This window comes from Lissotriton helveticus, chromosome 6 (assembly GCF_964261635.1).
Source record: "Lissotriton helveticus chromosome 6, aLisHel1.1, whole genome shotgun sequence".
Classification (NCBI taxonomy): Eukaryota; Metazoa; Chordata; class Amphibia; order Caudata; family Salamandridae; genus Lissotriton; species Lissotriton helveticus.
Genome location: NC_136067.1, coordinates 1,237,870,029 through 1,237,883,550, shown reverse-complemented (window position 1 = coordinate 1,237,883,550; position 13,522 = coordinate 1,237,870,029). Strand labels below are relative to the sequence as shown.

At 45.1% G+C, this 13,522-nt stretch overlaps 1 protein-coding gene across 3 annotated transcripts in view; it reads right to left on the bottom strand.

Annotated features, from left to right (window-relative positions):
• Positions 1–11,466, bottom strand: part of DTD1 (D-aminoacyl-tRNA deacylase 1) — a 1,203,205-nt gene extending 1,191,739 nt beyond the window's left edge. The window contains exon 1 of one of the 3 annotated variants that reach the window (XM_078648963.1): positions 11,287–11,466. The gene's annotated coding sequence lies outside the window, so the exon portion shown is untranslated. The remainder of the gene's footprint in view (positions 1–11,286) is intronic. The other 2 variants (XM_078648962.1, XM_078648961.1) reach the window with 2 other exon arrangements.
• Between the last annotated feature and the right edge of the window lie 2,056 nt (positions 11,467–13,522).

Sequence of the window (13,522 nt, the reverse complement as noted above, 5' to 3'; positions counted from 1 at the left end):
CCTGGCTCCCAAAAGGCTGGAGGGGTACGTGCTACATCGCCTTCATTCTTCCTCCCACGTATGTGGCTTCAGCCTACCACCACCGGCAAAAGCGCGCCGAAGATGTTGAACAAGCCGACTCCACCGGAGCACAGTTCCTGGATGCAGCAAAGGGACTTGTTCCTCTGTGGGGACCAATGGCAAATAGCCGCGCTATCCGACACCTGACTCAGGCAGTAGAAACAACCATTAACATCACCGCTGGCATCCTTGCTAACAACACGGCTGAGCTTCAGGCAGTCCGCCTGGTGGCTCTTCAAAACCGCCTTGTTCTAGATGTGGTTCTGGCCGACCGTGGAGGTGCATGCCGCATCATCGGCTCCAGCTGTTGCACCTACGTGCCAGATAACTCACCTTCAGTCTACAAAGCAATCGAACACCTCCACAGACTGTCCTCGGAGGTTCACCAGGAGCAGGAAGGATGGTCGCTTGGAGGCTGGTTCTGGGACACTTTGAAGGACTGGGGATTGAGATTGTTTACGTTTATATTGATACCAATCATGATACTGTGTGGGTGTTGCTTAGGTATTCAATGTTTACCACCTTTATGTGCACTCATTTCCAACTGTATGTGCCCAAAGACTTTGAACTTTAAAACTGTGCACATGAGTCCCCTATACGAGATAGAGGTGCGTGGTCTCATGGGGATTGATCCGAACTGACAAGCTGGCGAGACATGTTAAAGGGAGGACTGTGGAATTTTAGTTCGTGTACTGAACATCATCTACGCCATCTTGCAGACTCACGTATGAGCATACACGACAGCCATTTTAGGTACCATGGTCTCCCTGTTCACGATCGCCCGTCAGCACACTTCCCTGAACCTTGCAAGCCTTCCCCGCGCACCCTGACTGCCCCCGCACTCACATGCACAAGTCATGAACCCTCCCCTCCCATGACTCTGTCTCAGGGAATCACACCCCGCGCCTGACCAACACCTCCTTTCCGTCCATGAATACCCCTCCTTTGATGACCCCTTCCTCTGAGCCCGACTGCCTGTACGAACCGCTGGTCACCCTTTAGCCCGAGGATACAGTTTATTGCCCACTACTGTATGCACTCGCCTCTCCTGAAAGGAGCCACTATTGATCATGACCTCCCCACCCCCTGAGATTCGATCAGGCGCACACATTCCAAAGGAATCGGCAGAACACTCAGCTGCGTGATAGCCCCCTCCCGATCATATGAGGGGAAAGGGCCTCTACTGTTGTCATGTGTTGGAATGGGCCGGAACTGGGGGGTGCCGGGGATGTCGTTCTCATACTTCACAATGCCCTTGTTGTAATAAAGAACGTTCACATGTCTTAAACCAGTGTATAAAAGACCAGGTCTCAAAGAGGCTGAGAGAGCACCTCGAGACGATACCTTGTTGTCTGATCTGATGTGTTCTACTCCGTCGGAATAAACTTGTTTCCTGTCTTCCTGTCTCCAGCGCCTGCCTCTTTATTGAATAACTTCGTATGGTATTAGAGGCGTTTTTACGCCGGGCAGATTTAACTTAGGAAACATCAACTGAAATCGCCTGACCATTTTGAATTGATCTTTATCAGCGTGTATGCGATCTCAATCTACTACAGGACTGCACAGCAGATGAGACATTCGCCCTGCTCCAACCCCCATCCCCACACACTTCCAGGCTAGGCCGAGATAAGGATGCATTTGGGTGGCATATAATTTGTGGCAAGAGAGTTGACAAAAACTCGGCTGCAGTAGAGACTTTTCAAAACGTATAGTTGAAAAAGAAAACGGACTCCATTACACTCTCTGTTTATATACCTTTTTCCAATTAGCATAAGAAGTGCATTTTAAATAATGCTGAAACTGGACACATACGTTTTCATTCATTTTTGTATGTTTTTCTTAATTTTATGTTCAACAAATTGCTCATTGCTACACAACAAATATCAACAATGGAAGAATTCACCCAGGCTGATTGCCTCATCAGTGATAATATCTTTATTCAAATATTAATTTTACTAATTGGATCGCTATCACAACTCCCTTCATTGTCTTGTTCTAATAGTTGCTCAAAACTCTTGAAGTGTTTATGCCATTAAAATTACAACCGAGATAAAATAATAGCCTAAGTACTTGACGAATTCTCTGGCTGTAACAATATGCACTCATTGCCTTTGTTATATTCCGGCAGTCACATTCTGGGATGAGGTGGATGGTGATTGGTCCCAGGACTCACACACAGTGTGAGGTCTAAGGTGGTGGGTGGCAGCCTTCTTTTAGCAGCATCGGACTAATCCCTGTAGGCTCTAAAGCAAGGCAGGTCCCACGAAGTCTGGACTTACTCTTCGTGCAATATTCAGCACAGAAGAGCACCGCCCGGTCGCTCCTAGCCCAATGAAGACACGCTGGCGCTCATCCTGGCAGTTAGGCACTGAGGCACTTGTCACAGTTGAGCTGTGCTGTGAATGGGATAAGGTGGTTTGGGATAGGCCTGTACGGCTGCCACCTTTCCCTGGGAATAATACCAACACTTTCTAATGTTTAAAGATTTTCTAAAGGCCTAGACATGATAAACAGGACGTTTATTACTTTATTAGTCACGGACCATCAAAGCAGCACTTCCACACATTTTTCAGTGCTTTTTACTCGTATGTTTTCTGTTTTAAATGTGCACTGATAAGGGAAAAAATGCCAGCTTTCGGTGATTTTTGTGCTGAGACATTAAAATCGTAATCAGCCACATTAAAAAACAGCCAGGTACCAACTCTATAGGCTGGTTCTGGTTGTCGTATCTGAGGCCAGATTGGCTTGAACTGACTGTGTTGCATAGCTATGTTGTTTGCATGCACTGGGCAGGGCTGATTGAATCATACTTGGAAAGGGCTACTATATGGGACTGGGCAGGGCCAGGATGGTTCTGTTGAGGGTTAAACGGTTCCGAAGGGACTGGGCATGGTCACACTAGTTCTGGTGGATACAAATGGAGCTAGAATGAAATACAACTGGCTGAGATGGCTCTGATGGAGGTAAGGGGGGTCAGAGTGCAGGGGTAGAGTTGCTGGAAGTGTGTAGGGTTCCAACACACTGGGCTGGCCCTGGCTGTTTCCGATCCGGTCAATGGAGTTAGGATGCACTGAGTGGGTCAGGCTACTTCTGATTGTCTATTAATGGTGTTAAAATGGACAATATTGTCTGGTTAGTGCTCCTCGTTGTCCAAAAGGTGGTGATTTGTGATATTTAACTCTCAATATGGACTTCATTGTTTTTTCTACTGGTGAGAAAGTGCCACTCATTTTGCCACACATTGGGCAGTAGAATGCCACTCACAAGTACACTAAAACCATGGAAATCTCACACGTAAGCAATCTGAAAATTTGGCAGCTATGCTATAAAATCAGATTTTTAGGCAAGCGTGTGGTCATGAATGATCAGATCAACGAGATCATCTGGTGAGCACTGTAGTGCCTTCCTGCCCTCTGTTACTGCGAACTGCAGTCACGCAGTCTGTCTTCGGTTAGTGGTCTTCCATTTCAGGTGCTATGCAGTAGTTTTAAGATCTCCTTAGAGTTTATTGTTGCTCAAATGGGTGTAATTTCTGATATTTATAGGTTTCCCTCATCTTCATTGCTTGATTTCACTTGCGATAAAGTGTCACTCATAATCGTTGAAATGTCACTCATAATTGCACAGATTTTAAGAAAATGTCACACATAAGCAATCTGAAACCTTGGCAGCTATGTTTTGTTTATGCTCACTGTACATTCTTTTGGACAAATGTTTCACTTATTTTCACCTTCACTGCGCTGTCACACACTGCACCATCTCACCAACTGAAACTGTCAATTTTTGGCGTGAGTTATTAAATCCTTAAATGTAAATATTCTTAAATCTTTTGTTGTGATAGCAGGATCTTTGAATTGTATACCCCTGCAAATATGTAAATTTACTTCTAAATGATTGCATTTAAAACAAATGTTGTATTAATGGCCTTCATACACGAATTCAATTTTAATACGGGGGGTGGCTTCTCTTTATCAGGCTATAACAAGAGCCATCCAAAATGTATCCCACTGGTCTTATTTGTAATGGAATGTGCTTACCATATGTGTTCCACTAATCGACCATACATAGACACACAACCTGTTCAGGGAATGTCAGAGGATGGGCAAGGGTGTTACGTTGAATTGGAACTTAACATGAGGGATGTCAGCAAGCCCCATCACCTCCGACACAGAAAAGGGAGAAAAGTAGGAGTCACAGTTTCAAATGCAACCAGGATACTTAGTGTAGGGGTAAGCACCAGTATACTGTGCAAGTAGTATTCTCATCTCAACAGCCCTACATTATATTTTTTTTATTTCAAAATATTTTATTGAAAGTAAATTTTTCCATATACAAAGGCAAAACATTCGTAGTACTTGTACTGTTCTTGCAATGTTGCAGCCTGGTGGGGCCAAGAGAGAGAGAAGAAAGGAAGAGAGAAAGAAAAAGGAGGGGGGGGGGGGTCACTGCTCCATATAGGTGTCGAGGGCTACCCACATGTTGTCTTTGGCAGTGTGGTTCGCCGTTTTTTGCTTGGCAGTGATGTTGTCTGCCCCCCGGAGGAAGGTTACCCAATTGAACCAGCGTTTGAAGGTGGCTTTGCTGGTGTCCTTCCAGTTACCCAAGATCGTTTTCACCGCAGCCGTCAGAAGTAAATCGACCAGGTCTCGTATTTCTTTGGACTGAAGTTCTGTTGCTAGGAAGGCAGTGGCTATCCCCGCTAGTCCTCTATGCGTGTTACTTCCTGTGACTGTGTCTATGACGTTGTAGACCTTGTTCCAGAATGTTTTGACTTTGGGGCATTCGTATAACATGTGAGAAAGATCTCCTGTTGCCCTCTGACAGTTCCAGCATGTGTTGCTCTCGCTAGCTCCCACTCTCCCTAGTTTCGCTGGTGTCCAGTGCAGCCTGTGGAGTAACCAGTATTTTGTTTGTGCTAGTTGTGGCGTGATTTTGTTTTTGGACGCTGTCGTCCATAGTCTGGCTCTTTCATCCTCGTTTAGCGGTCTATGTATGGTCTCCTCCCAAAAGGCCAGTGTCTTATTGTTTAGAGTTGTGGTGCGTGGAGTGATTAGCTTGTAAATTTGCGCTGTTTGGTGGCCTGTCTTGTTTAAGTTTTGTGCGTATTGTATGATGGTGGGTGTCAGTTTCGAGAGGTTTGCTTTGGTGATAGCTGCTTTGATTTTTAGGAATTCGTAGAACTCCTTGTTTGGTGGGGAGGTTGTTTGCTGTAGTGCCTTGTAGGTGAGTGGATTGTTACCTGCTTCTAGTTGTGACGGCGTTGTGATGCCTCTGCTATACCATTCTTTGCTGTCTAGTGTTTTTCCCTTGTATGTGACTTTGGTGTTATGCCACAGTGATTCCCATTTGGTGCCTTTGATACTTACTGCCATTTCCCTGTCTACTTTCAGCAGCGCTGTCTTTGTGTTGCGGATTATTGCGTTTTTGGCCTCTGGGTGCTTGTGTGCCGTGAGGGCCATAATTGGGTCTGCACCACCTAAAATACTCCGTTCCAGGTCCAGCCATACCGGCATGTATTCTGGTGTGGGGGCTATCCAGTGTATACCCTGTTTGGCAAGGCATGCCGTCTGGAAGGCCTTGTAGTTTGTGAGGTTCAGTCCGCCCTGTTCTTTTTTAAGTCTGAGTTTTGCTAAGCTGATTCTTGGTTTTTTCCCTCCCCAGAGGAACGTGTTGATGCTTTTGTCTATGTGTTTGTGGAAATCTGTTGTGAGTGTGAGAGGCAGCATGGAGAGCAGGTAGTTTAGCATGGGGGTGACCATCATCTTTATTGTCTCAATTCTTCCCCACCAGCTTATGAATTTGGGGCCCCACGTGTCTAGCTTGGACTTAATTTTTTTTAACATCGCTTCTTCATTGTGGTCTAGTGTTGATCTTAGGTCCCTACCGAAGAGGAGGCCTAGGTATTTCAGGGGTTTCGTTTGCCATGCCAGGCCGGACGTGCCCAGGACAGCCTTGGTGGTGTGGCAGTTCATAGGTTTGCATTCGGATTTCTCCCTATTAAGTTTGTATCCTGAGACATGTGCATATTCTTCTATTGTTTGCACGAGTGCCACAATTGACGCTTGTGGGTTGTTTGTGGTGATCAGAATGTCATCCGCGTATGCAGCTAGTTTGAAAGCTTGACCTTCTATCTGCACCCCCGTGATCCGGGGGTTTGACCTGATCATGTGGAGGAGTGGTTCTAGGGTCAGCAGGAATAGTCCCGGTGAGAGGGGGCATCCCTGCCTTGTCCCTCTACCTAGTGCGAGTGTGTCCGATGTAGCTGCGTTCACCACCACTCGGGCCCGGGGTTTTTTGTAGAGGGCCATGACCATGCCCTTATATTTCTCGCCAAAGCCAAACTTGAGCATGCATTGGTTAAGGAAGGGCCATGAGACTCTATCGAAGGCTTTTTCTGCATCCAATGCGATCATGACAGCCTTTTCCTCACTGTTGGCTGTGCGGTTGATTAGATGGCATAGCAGTCTGGTGTTGTCCTGCGAGAGTCTGTTTTCCAGGTAGCCCACCTGAGATTTGTGTATGAGAGAGGGGAGATGTGCGTTTAGTCTTGCTGCTATGATTTTAGCGTAGATTTTGCAGTCCACGTTAATTAAAGAAATTGGTCTGTAGTTGTGTGGGAACTGGGGGTCTTTCCCTTCCTTGGGGATAACGATAATGTTTGCCTCTGCCATTGAGTCTGTCATATTGCCTTTCTCCGCACACGCTTGGAATATTCTGACTAGCGTGTCTTTGAGTAACGGTTGGAATTGTTTATAGAAGGTAGCTGTGAAGCCGTCCGGACCTGGGGCCTTGTTTGGTTTTAGTGAGTCTATGGCCCTCCCTACCTCCGCCTTGGTAATGTTTTGATCTAGGGCCTCTCTCTGTTCGTCGCTTATTTTGGGTAAGTCGAGCTTCTCTAGCAGGCTTGCCCCGCCGTCTGCCCCCAGCGATGTATCGCCAGTGTATAGGTCTTTGTAGAACTTCCTGAATGTTTCGAGGATTTGTTTATTCGCTGTGTGTGTCTTGCCGTCAGCGTCTGTAATTGCCGCGACTGAGTGCTGCCTTTGCTTGGCTTTCAGGTAGCCCGCTAAGGCTTTCCCTGCTTTATTAGCCGAGCATAAGTTTATGGATTTATATTTATTGATCCAAGTGGATGCTCTCTCGCTTAGGATTCTGTTTAGCTCATATTTTTTCTTTGTGAGTGTTGTGAGTGTGTTCCTGTCCATTAAGTTGGCCGTGTGGTTCCTTTCTAACTCCTTAATCTGCTCCTCCAGTTCTTTGACTTTTTTGTTCCTACCTCTGTTCATGCGTGCTTTGATATTCATGAGTTTCCCTCTTATTGTTGCTTTAAGCGCGTCCCATAGTGTTGCTGCCTCTGTGTCTGCTGTGTCGTTGTACTGGAGATATTCTTTGATCGCTACCTCTATTTCTATAATGTTAGCGGGGTTCTCGAGTATGTCACTGTTGAGGCGCCATCTCCTGCTTGGTGTTTCGTTGTGTTTGCCACTTAAGGAGAGGGATATGTGTGCATGGTCTGAGACTGTTATGGGTCCTATCTCTGTTTTGTCTGTCAGGTGTGTGTGTGTGGCGGACATGAGTATGTAGTCTATCCTGCTATATGAGTTGTGGGGGTGCGAATAGAAGGTGTATTCTCTGGCACTAGGGTTTTGTAACCTCCACGGGTCCGCTAGTGCGAGTTTGGTGCATAGGTTTTTGAGTGTGTTCTGTTCTTGTGAGGTGTGGCTGGGTCTGTGTGGGTGTCTGTCTGTGGCATTATCCATCGCTAGGTTCATGTCTCCTGCCGTGATTAGTAGCTCGCCCAGTGGGATCCTGCTTAGCTCACTCTCTAGCTCCTCCCAGAATTCCTTGTCCACCGCGTTTGGCCCGTAGATGTTTGCTATGTGTATTGTTTCGTCGCCCCTTTTGATAGATGTGAGCAGCCTCCTCCCTTTATTGTCTGCGACATTGTTGTGTACCTGGAAATTCCCTTTCTTACTGATTATGGTGATGACCCCTCCCTTTTGGATAGGCGAGGTGCTATGCTCACCGGCAGTCAACAGCCCTACATTATAAAATCTGGTTATGGGGGGCCTCCATCCTATCAACATTAAAGCATGAGCTCTTGGCCACTTGTATCCATATTAGGGTGCATTCACTTGGAACAGCATTGCTAGAGGTAGTCATGACATGGAGGATTGCCATAGAGGCACCACTGCCATGCCTTGGAAGCACCACAGGTACGGATCCTCCTGTTAGACAGCTATGCATATATGAACTGACTGGTAGCAGCAGGCATCGTGGGAGGGCCCGGGATGCCTGCTGTGTCCTGGATGCCCATCCTGAGTACTGGGTGCTCACTCAGACAACTATTCAGCTCTTGGGCGGACTCCTGGCAGGGATGATAACAGCCAGAGAGTTCTGGAACTATGAAATTGCTGCTGGCAGAAGGTATGGTGACGTGGCAATCTGCACCTCCTCCAGTTATCTTTGACACATTTCTGAATGTATTTGAAATATTGGGAGCAAAAACCACGAGGAGTCCACTTAAGAAATCTACTCTCACATGAACATTTGAAGTGTGATGAAAAATGATGGGATGTATTTTTCTATTACATTATTTGATTGTTTAGTTTCCTGTGGGGATCACATACATTGTCCTAATAGTAGAAAAATCAATAATATAACTCTTTAAGCATCAGTATGGTCACCTCAAAACACTTGAAGGGGTCAGAAGGCGACCAAAGGGAGACCAAGAAAGAGGAAAGGGTGAGACAAATTAGAGCAAATAAGGAAGAAGCCTCAAGAGTGGAATGGAGTGGTCTTCCTCATGACAGAAGAAATAGTGCTCCACGGATAGTCAGCCCCAGGTGACTAACCAACAGGTCCGTAGGCAAGGAAAAAAAATAATGCTGGTAAACAGAAAAGACAGAAGGAAAGATGAGAGGGAAAGAAGTAGATGTGAAGAGTGATAGTGAGAGGAACTGGAGAAACAGAATTCGAAATACAAGCACTATTCAAGAGAAAATAGGGAATGCAGAGAGCAGAGCGCCCCTGAGAGCCAGGAGACCGACCACCTGCTCCACAATGTCAATGGTGGGACCCAACGTTCCCCTGTGACGTACGGTTTGCTGTGTGAATGCAGGTGAACAGGACACATAGGTAGAGAGGAGGAACAGGGCTGTTGGGGGGACACAGACCATTTGGTTAGAGGAATCATGAATTTCACAATGCTTTAGGATGGTTAAAGGGAGAATGTTCTGTTAGACGGCAGGCAGTGCTTGAAATAAAAAAAAAAATAAGTCCAGGTGTTTACTGTCAGAGTACCTGTTTCCATATGAGAATAGATAGTCCTATATCTCTATGAGGTAAGTGAGGCTAGAATTAGATTGTCATGGCCTATTTATTGTCTCCACTTTCCTGCTTCCTGCTACACAGTACACATTAGCATGTCTGCAACAATACTCAATTGTGTTTCTTATTTAGTCCCAACTCTCCTGTTAAAAGCAAGTTTTATGCATATACCATTACTTCTGCAAGGTCTTTGATATGCCACTACATATCATTCCCCGAAAGGAGCCTTAATGCATGATTTGTTTGCCTTGCTCAAGAATGATGATGAAACACACTTGTCGTGCCATAATTAAAACGGGTATACATTTCACAAGCTTGAGTTGTAAATAAGTTATTCTTCACGAACTGACAGCAGGTATTGCCACGTTGTGGTAATATTTGATATTCGCCAGCTACCGGCGTGCTTGGGTCAGTTTCAAGTTGGGGCATCTGTATTTTCTTTAAGGGCACTATACTGACACTTTGTGCTTGGTTTATTTGCGTTGTATTGTTTACAGCAAACATCTATCTAAACTTGGATGAGTTTAGGCTTTTCAAGTGCCTAATCACATCACAATCAAGAATATTTGACGAGAGCTAAAACCTATGGTTATCATGTAGTACAACAGAGTCGGCATAGAATGTTAAATAAGATCTATACACAAACTATCCTTCCCATAACAGCAAGTCAGTTAAATTATTCACTGGTATTCTATTCCGCAATTTAAAGGTGCTGTATGGTGTTAAATATATTATGAAGAGAACTTAACTAACGAAGTATGCCTAAGCAGCAAAGCAATTGTCTAAAATATATGGGGTAGTTAAGAGTTAGGACAGAGCTTGTGGAAGATATTGTAAACTGTATTCAACTGGACCATCTCTGTTTAGGCGACCCCATTTGCCACGGACTGTCACACAAACAGATCCTCTTCCTGCCTGGTATATTAGCCCAGAGTATTAAAACACAACACTTCATGCTGACAAGAGAGTTCTCACGAGTAATTATAACTCCAGGTTTGAAGATGACTATGCCCCCACCCATTCAAAATCTTAGCTTTCCATACAACACCTTCCCCGCCCCAGCCACCCTCAATCTTGGATCTAGTTAGTTGTGCGCCTGGTTGAAAATAGGTCATTCGAAAACGAACACCTATAAATTGACTGCAGGCGAGAGACTGTAAAAACTTGAATGCTGCTAGTACTATTTTCCCCACGCAATACGAATCACGTTTCCCTCAACCATGTCACTGAAAGTTATAGAGCTGATAACATAGAAGGGATAACTCCCACTTTAGAAGGGTTGCAGTATTTTAAAGTCCCTGCCAGTACAACCATTAAAGACCCTGCTGTTTGCGTTATGACCGCCAGGCCTCTAAGCTTTCGCACTTAACGAGTCATCAAAGAGAAATAAGGAAGTGTCAGATCTAAAGAAACAGAAGAAGGAAAAAAAGCACTTCAGATTGTACGGCATGTCCAAGAAACATGAACCGGAGACTTTGTTCTACGATCTTGGGTTTCCAAGCCTATTCTGAACATACTATGTCAGCATGTCAATTTTGAAACGTAGTACACTGAAGGTTTTTAACCTACTTGTGCGTGCTAATTTTGTAATCAAGTTTAACATAGAATAACAAATGTCTACTTGTTCATTTAAAATAAAATGTTTTTGTTCAGTTTCCCTTGTCAGAGATTAAAAAAGGAGTATAAAATGTGAGTTCGTACTTGATCCTCCTTGTACTTATAGCAAAATAGTTATTTTCAAAATGGCCGCCAAAATCTAATCATTAGTGGAGAAGACATAAACATTTAGAAGCCACAGTCTGCTCTCGCTGTCTATGGCCGGTGCATTGTTAATCATGCTTTTCAGCTGGAGGTGCGTGGGCATCTTTAGCCTGTAGGCTCCCTGTGCTCACTGACCTGTGACTCAGACTCTTGCTGCGGTGACTCGCTGAATGACTGCCCTCATGCTGTGCGTGCGGTCACTGCTGGTGCGGTAATAGCGAAGGCTGCGGTAGAGCTGGTAGATCTGTGCTTCCACTGTCGCTCTGGAGTGTAGCGCAAAGCACCGTTGACGCCCCCTAGCGGAGGAAGTCCACATCAGAGCAGCTTACCAGTACCGCCCGTGCACGCCTTGTGAACCTGAACCATCCACGTGCTGCAGAACGACTTTCTAGCTCAGGCTGTTTCAATAGTTTATTTATTTTATTTATTTATTTATTTATGCATTTTTATATAGCGCGGACTTTACCCGAAGGCGTCAGAGCGCTTCACATTAGGAACAGACATGAAACATAATGAGAATCATTACAAAAGAACAGATTGCAAAAACATACGTTACTTACATAAGGTAATAGTGAGCAAACAAAATACACGAGGTAGTAAAGGTAATAGTGACAATCGTGAGCCAACAAAATACTTGAGTAAAAATTGTGAGCAACCAAAATACATGAGGTAGTCAAAAGTGCACAAGAGAAAAAGAAAGTGACAAGTGTGCAGTTATAAGAGAAAACAGAGTATAATTAGAGGTATAGTCCTGCAATAGGTGCTAGACACTCAGGCTCAGGAACAAGCGTTACGTGGGCCAGGTGGCACTTGTGCAAGTATCAAGGGTAAAGACATGTGAGAGGTAGCAGCCGTGTGTTGCAAGGGCAGAGTGGTGTGTGCATGTTACAAAAGGGCACCGAACACCAGTACATGGAAAATACTGCAAAAAGGCAGACCCTCCAATCACAGGCATACACTGGGAAGGCACTTCCATGGTCATGGAAAGTAGAAATTATCAGTAGTGGGAAGTCTTCCTCACAAATAGCAAGAGGACGTGAGTTACTTTTGGAGGTGTCTCTGGAGGAGGAGAACTTTGAGGTCCCTTTTGAAGGCCTGGGAGGTAGTAGGGAGGAATAGTTGACGTTTCCTGCCTCTTAAGAACTGTTAACAGCGTCCCCAATTAAAAATGTTTGCTTACTTTACTCTTATTATTTATTACTAACCCAGGAATTTGTAATTACCATGTTTTTATTGACGTTCTGATTCAAAAATTGATTTATTTTATTTAACCCCTTTAGAGCTTGTAAATAAACCTCCCCAGTGCTGCGCTGTCCATTGGAACTAGTGCTGAATGGACGTCCAACGGTCGTGCGCAGCACTGGGGAGGTAGTGGCCGTGACGACCGTTGGCCGACGGCAGCAATTAAGGGGTTAATGCAATTTTATATAGGGCGAACTTTACCCGAAGGTGTCAGAGCGTGTTACAAAAGGACCAGTTACATTACATTTGAACATATTTATTATTATTTTATTTATTTATGCATTTTTATATACCACGGACTTTACCCGAAGCCGTCAGAGCGCTTCACAATAGGAACAGAAATGAAACATAATGAGAAACATTACACAACTTCGGAGTACACGAGTTACATAAAAAAAATCCATAGGAAAAAAACAAAAATTCACATAAGAATAGTAGGAAGTACATAGGTCTACTACATATACTAGTGGTTAGAGTTACCTATATACAAGTTGGAAATTCACTCAAAGAAAAGATACAAACAGATACACTCTAAATTCACATAAGAATGGTAGTACGAACATAAGTCTACAGATACGAATGGTTAGATTACATATATACATATTCACTCAAGATTACATTTTAAGAAGCAATTAGGGTTGGAAAATTATATATTACATATTTACAGAGCATGAACTTCTTGCTGAAGTTCAGCCAGACTTCAGGAGCTGTTGCACTAACAGGTGATGGTCTTGGGCCTGGAGGGGTCCCCTGGTGGTGATGGCCTTAGGAGTACAAGGCCGGGTGGTGGTGGGCGGAGGCAGCATGCTGGATCCCCGGGCTAATTTTGAGCTCATGCTGGGCTCCAGCTATGGGAAGGGGGAGGACGCTCAGGGCAGGCGGATTCTTGCCATGAAGTTTGGTCTCCCGCTGGGCCCAAACAACTGTCGCGTCGCTGTGTTGTGGACCAGGAAAGCACAGGAGACGGTAGGGTGTTCAGTATCTCTTTATTCTTGTACATGGGTGCGCAGCTGCACGGCGCGCTCGTGGTCCCCTGACCTCTCGCCCCGAGGTCCTCCAGGCAAGTGATCCCTGACCCCCGCCCCTTGACCGGATGTGGTGTCCAGAGTCCCTGTCCTCCTGACCCTGA